At 36.0% G+C, this 7,156-nt stretch overlaps 1 pseudogene; it reads left to right on the top strand.

The window, feature by feature from the left end:
* The first annotated feature begins 5,754 nt into the window (after positions 1-5,754).
* On the top strand, positions 5,755-5,871 carry LOC145255879 (5S ribosomal RNA; annotated as a pseudogene).
* Positions 5,872-7,156: the final 1,285 nt, after the last annotated feature.

The raw sequence follows: 7,156 nt of genomic DNA, 5'->3' as shown, positions 1-7,156 counted from the left end.
TGTTCATGAAAATTCCGTTTGATGTTAGGCACATGAAGGTATAAAATATCTTTGAAATAGCAATTGTGGTAGTAAGACGAGTTCTTGTTGTGAATGTCATATAAGGAGTAAACCGAGATTGAATACAGGTCGAATTAATCTCCATTGAAATAAGGATTAAAGTAGAAAAGGATCTACGATCTGGTAGTCCTGTCATGCCACTCTCTATAAATCTACAATCGAGATAAGAAATGTCTTGTTAAGACTCGGCTATTGTTTTTCAGTCGCAGGAGTGTTCCATTTTTTTTTTTTAGATTCTTATAGATTGGTTCTTTTATCAATGAGAAATCAACTTTAAAACTTCTTGGTTTTTCTTTCTCATCAAAATTTTTCTTGGTGTTCGCAAATTAAATCCATTGCTATTTCTGATTCTCCTAAAATCGATTCTCTCTAACTCTCTAAACACTTTTTTCACATCCGAGGCCATTCTCTATCTCTACAAATACGATATATTGAGCACTGTTGTCATATTTGGGTTGATGAATCTGCGTTTCATTTAAAAGTTCTTGATAATATTCAGAAATGTGTCTGTAATTTGATTGCCACCCCGGCCTTTCTTCATCATTGGCTCTCTCACATAATTGGTGTTGCTAGTCTCATTTTGTTTTATAAATACTATTATGGCAGGTGTTCTTCGAAATTATCCAATCTATTCCCTGCTTCCTTTGTTCAAACTCTTTTGACTCGATGGTCTAGTGGTCTCTATCAATTCACCGTTTTAATAACTTATTGCAATACAGCCTCTTATTTCAGTATTTTCAGTAGCCTCTTTAAAAAAAAAAACTGCAAGTTTGTGGAACTCTTTTCCTGCTGACTGTTTTCTCCTAACTACAGTCTTGGTCTTTTCAAGACTAAGGTCAATAGGCATCTGTCTTAGTGATAGTCATATTTCGTGCATGTTAGTTCCTTAAATGAAGTGATTTCATGCTTTGTCTCGGGCGATTCCCTAAAAAAAATGTTCTGAGCGGCACCTCCCCAGATGTGCCAGGACTAATCCATTTGTGTGTGACTAAAGAACTTGACATTCCCAAATGGTTATCTATCTTAGTATGAATAATGTGATTTCAAAATGGTGATATTTTATCACACGAAGGAATAATTTTTTATCTTTATTTTCCTGTTGACAGCGTGGGGGCAAAAGGTACGAATTACCCCTCCTTTTCTTCCCGCTCTTTTTTTTTCAATTCCACTTTATAGTATTTTTTTAATTAAATTCATTAAATTGATTTTCTCATCAAATCATTTCATACCGACTCCTCTTAAATACACGATCATAGTTGACCGCAGTCTTAAACCAAACGACATACGACCTTAGGTTGCAGCCTTACACTTTGATATGTTATTTTTTTCATTAAAATTCATATAATTTGGTATCATTACATTTTAATGGATTATGTTTTTAAGTTTTTTTTTTATTCTGACCAATTTTTATCACCCTTAACGGATAGTCTCGTTTCGTCTTTTGATCTAAATCCGTCAAAGACACTTCTGACGATTCTTTTCTTTTGGTATTCATCAATTTATGAAGACCGTTATTATACACAAATGCTATCTGAACATTTTATGGACTTATCGATCTATAAAAATTATTAGGAATGTGGAACGTATACCCAAACGTTTTTAGAGAAGAGTTAGGTCGGTGCAAATATTTTTGCCTGTTTAAAATTTGATCGTAAAAAAAGTGGTTTGAAAATCTTGTTTCAAAACTATTAAGTTGGTGCAAAAATAATGTCGTTTTTTGACGTATATATATATATATATATATATATATATATATATATATATATATATATATATATATATATCTGATAAAAACGGCATTATTTTTACAGAAACCTAATCCATCTATCTATCTATCTATCTATCTATCTATCTATAAATTGAACGTGTCCGTGTATATGTCTGTCTGTGTAGCTGTGTGTCTGTATGTACATTTCCCTACGCAATAACTCTGTTAATTTTCAGTCTACAGACTCGAAATTTGATATACAGGGTACTGAGATTTGGGAAAATCGATTTGATTGGTTTTCGGCCAGAAATCTGGCAATTAAGGGGTCAAAGTTCAACGATTTGACCTTTGAGAACTCTACCAAACTCCTACAACAATTTTGGGTCTAAACACTTGAGATTTTAGATATAGTTTCCTTGGACATGGATCTAACTTATTAACTCAATTTGAGCCCAAAACAATAAATTTTAAGGGGTCATAATAGGGATCAAAGTTAAAAAAATTGATTGTTTTTTGTTTTGCTCAGCATACACCTCCAAATACCCGGGCAAGGACGGGCACCAATGCTAGTATATTTATAAAAGTGAACGTGTCTGTTTATCTGTATGTCTGTGTGTGTGTCTAACTTAATAACTTGATTAGAGCCCCAAAACAATAAATGTTAAGGGGTCATAATAGGGGTCGAAGTTTAAAAAAAATGACCGCTTTTTTGGCCAACATCCAAACACCCGGGCAACGCCGGGTTGAAATGCTAGTATATCTATAAAAGCGAAATTGTCTGTGTGTATGCATTTCTCTACCAAACTACTTTGTCAATTTTCGGTCTACAGGCTCGAAATTTGACATAATGGGTATTGAGATTAAGGAAAATCTTTTTAATCGGTTTTCGGCCAGAAATTTGACTGTCAAGGGGTCAAAGTTTAACGATTTGAGCTTTGGAAACTCTACCAAACTTCTCTACCAATTTTGAGTCTAAACACTTGGAATTTTAAATGTAGGTTATTTGGACATGGGTTAAACTTTTTAATTTGATTTGAGACCAAAATAATGAATGTTAAGAAGTCAAAATTAGGGCCAACGTTAAAAAAAATTGAACCTCTACCCAATTACTCAACCAATTTCTGGTCTAAACAATTGAAATTATACATAAAGGGTATTCAGAGATAGGGTAATCTTTTAAATCGGGTTGGGTCGAAAATATGAGCTATCAAGAGGTCAAAGTCCAAAAGATTTGAACTTTGCGGTCTCTAGCAAACTTTTAAGTCAATTTTTGATGTAAACATTTGGAATTTTACATAACAGGTATTCAGACATGCGGCAAGCATTTTAATCAGTTTTGGAGCGAAAATTTGGCTTCCAAGAGGCCGAAGTTGAAAGGGTGGACCTTTGCAGATTCTACCAAATTTCTCCGCCAATTTTGGGTCTAAACACTTGACATTTTAGATATAGGTAACTTGGACATGGGTAAAACTTTTTATTCTAATTTGAGACCAAAGCAATACATGTTAAGGGGCCAAAATTGGGGTCAAAGTTAAAAAACATTACTTCTGCGGTCTCTACCAAATTACTCAGACAATTTCTGGTCTAAACATTTGAAATTTTACATAAAGAGTGTTAACACATAGAGCAAGTTATGAACAGTACATAGGACCCGAGCAAAGATGGGTTGAACTGCTAGTATAACAACTGTTGATTTCTATAACTTGATGCTATCTTTCACTATCGCTTTTGTAAGATTCTTTTGGTTTGGATATGAAACAGGAATGTAACTCCTATTCAATCTTCTTTCATGATATTGACAGGGAACCATTTTGAAACGGTTTTTGTAATTCTCGAAATAATTGATACTCTAAGGAAACTAGGTCAAAGTAATATGCAGGATAACGGAAGATTCGCCAATTAGATTCTCCTAAGAAATACTTAGTCAATGGTGCCGTGTGAGGACGAGCATTATCATGATAAAAGATAAAACTCTTTCTGTTGACGAAAGACGGTCATTGTCGGGGCAACATGAGTGAAAATATTGCGGAAAATATGAATGATGCTTTAATAATCGGTTGGTTGGTTGTTTTTGTCTTATGGCATATCAACCCTTTTCAGGTTATTTAATGCTGAATCCAAAGATTTTGAAGAAAATTTATTTAATAGACTATATTTGTTGTTTTCAAGTCAGTTTCTATTTAACCCATAGTTGGGACCCTAACAGGTACTGCCACTTCGGGTCAGATTGAACCTGGAAGCAATGGAAATTAAAGAGTGGCCTCTCTAAAACTCGTAAGCTGGGGCCTCACCACTGGATATAGATTAAGGTCATATCCAGAACCTTAATAATCGGAAAGAAAAAGTTATAAATTATAAATTAATCATGATGATATGTTTTAAGTAATAACACTATGCGTAGAATAAATTGCAATCGTTTGAAATGCCAAGTTTACAAAGCGGCAAAGACTTTGCACCGACCTGATATATTAGTCTATCTACTATTATGTAAAAGGAATAGTATATGTGCGCGCGCGTGTGTGTGTGCGTGCGCGCGCGTGTGTGTGAGAGAGAGAAGGGTGGAGGGGGGGGGGGAGAAAGAGTTGGTTTTCTATCAATTTGGAAACGGCTGAGCCGATTTTGAAAAAAAAATTTACACAAAGGTACTTGGTGTATCTGGGTGTGTTTGTACGTAGGTCTTTGTATCGGAATGCATCCGATAAGTATTGAAAATCGATAATCGAAACAATGCGATTAAAGAAGAAAGTCTGATTTTGACCAAAGTTTGTTGTTTTATACAATCCAACATCACACGTGTATTTGAGAAGTTTAATCACCGCACAAGCAGAACGCCCCAACCTGTAAAATCATCCGTAGATTCTTTTATAAGACAGGGGCGCTTCGAAATAAATGTTTCTGGGTTTGTATTACTATACCCATAGATTGGAAAAAGTTGTCAAAAAACAAATATATAACAAATAAATGTTATCAAAGGCAAGATAAGTTACTTTTCTACCAAACTGGATATATTTTTTGTGTTTTTATTCAATGTAACATATTTATTCAGCTCGAAAAACATGGAGTGTTTACCGATGTATTGGAAAATTCAAAATGGCGACCGACTCTCTCTTAAACACGGTAAGTTCGGAAAAGGATTTATAAATAATAAACTAGACAAAGTACTATTAAAAAAAACACCGAATATATGTCAACCTATGTCACGGTAATATATATTGAGCGAATTTCTAACAGTATTTTGTCTAGTTTATTATCTATGTGTACAGTAATACAAACCCATGTTTCTTATTAGAGCACAATTAAATCATGTTACTTGACTTTTGCATCTTTAATTTTAATTCAAGTGATTATGCAAAAATAATATCATATAAGCAGCAGTTGGTTCTTTGATAAGATAGAGGCGCCTTCAAAATGAATATTGCTGTTTAAAGCACAATTTAAGCATCATACTTGAATTTTTTTTATCTTAAACTTTAAGTGAAGCCATTATTTACAGATGATTTTATAAAATCAACAGTGGATCATCAACAGTGCAATGTAGACTACAATGTATTGCGGACTAAGTTACTACAGAAAGGCATGTGAAGCTTTCTCCCGGTACACAGCGGTGTGTCTTTAACTAGAGCAGACAATACGACCAATGTGTTAAAAAAAAAATGGGCAATTTCATCGATTTCGATGGCAGTAAAATTATGCGAGGGTGGAAAAAATTTTGTATCCTCATTTAATCCCGGACAACGTCGGGTCCTCCTGCTAGTTTAGAAAAGAAAAGTTTGCACACGCTCTCTCGTGCTCATTACTTTCTTGTTCCACGTTTACACTTCTTTGAAGGAAAATAAGAAGTATTCCTTAATATTCGGAAAATTCGGACTACTATCCTCACTTAGTTTTTTTTTTTTATTGCACTTTCACCCGAAACACAGTGTCACTTTGATGTTGGGGTCTACTATATGCGACATAAATTGCAAGGATACAATATAGAGAGTTATACATACGGCATAATCGCGTTGACACACCGGTTCTCGTCAGATTACCGAAGTTAAGCAACGTTGGACCTGGTTAGTACAAGATGGGTGACCATTTGCGAATTCTAGGCGCTGTATAGGCTCTCTGTTTATCTCGGCATTTGTTTCCAGCTGTCCTGTACATACACTTCACTTGGCGTTGGTATTTAACAATGTCGACTCAGGAGAGGTGTGATGGAGATTGCGCACTTCCTGCCACAACAATTTCCCGCGCATGCACCCCTACATGGATACCCATAGTCTGTTAAAGACTGAAGGAGTCGGTTATATAGGGAGTTGAGCAGCGAGATGTTTTTTTTTACATGGTAGTCACCATTTATCAAGGGCCGGAAGCCACTCGGGGATAAGGATTATTACGTGGACAGTATTCAATGGGATGATATCGTAGTAATCGTTAATAATGGAGATTTGATAAAGTGGATTACTTAAGCGAGCGGTTTTTCAGGAATTTGTTTATGTAGGGCTTGAAGACATCCAAGTTGTAGTCAGGTGCGAAACAGGCAAACGGAAGAGAGTTCCACATGCGTGCACTTCTAAGAAAGAAGCTTAGTTCATGGAATCTACGTTTTGATTTAGACACAGATAAAGAATGGGGGAAATTTTTGACAGTGGCTTCAGCTAGACGGGTGTTTTTCGTGAAAGATTGGCGAGGGGGGACCAGAGACGAGCACTTGCCCTGGAAATAACGATAAAACAAAGACAGGCTCACAACGTCTCTTCGGTGAGAGAGAGGTTTTAGGGAAGAGAAAAGGGCATCACCCACTAGACCGCGAAGTCTATTTTGTAGTCTGTCAAGTTTACATATGTAAACTGTACTATGTCTGTTTACATTACACTTGAACTTCTGCATGTCAGTACAGTCAGAAAATAGGGACCCGGAAGGAAATTCTGGGTCCCGTCTAGTAGTTCTACGGAAGAAACTATTAAAGTAGAAAGGTTTCTGGCATCTGAGGATCTCTATCGTGTACGGATGTACGTGCTCGTCGGGTTTGTCGTGGGTGTTTACGTCGGTGTAACCTACAACCTTCTTCAGGTATATCCTATTGAACTCGAAAAATCTATATGCCAAATTCGGGAACAGAATACGTAAGCGAACCCTTTATTCTAAGTGCGTAGAATGTTTCCGATTCTTCAGTTATGGCGGAATAAAAGTGTTTATGCGACATATGCACATGAGCGCGTGGGAAAATATTAGCAGTAGAGAAGTATGGCTGGCTTGTGAAGAGATTAGCAGCAGCAGTAGCGAACGAAAAAAGCGGTTATGCAAATTAAGAAGTGTGCGCGAGAAGAAGTACGAAAAAGGATAGAGAAATACACCACATGATCGAGACAAACGCTAAGTGCGAGTCAAAGGAAATGGACGAAG

This window comes from Euprymna scolopes, chromosome 31 (assembly GCF_053919585.1).
Source record: "Euprymna scolopes isolate OS-2025 chromosome 31, ASM5391958v1, whole genome shotgun sequence".
NCBI classification, from domain to species: Eukaryota; Metazoa; Mollusca; class Cephalopoda; order Sepiida; family Sepiolidae; genus Euprymna; species Euprymna scolopes.
The sequence above is the reverse complement of the archived record's forward strand: the minus strand, read 5'-3'. Positions and strand labels throughout refer to the sequence as shown.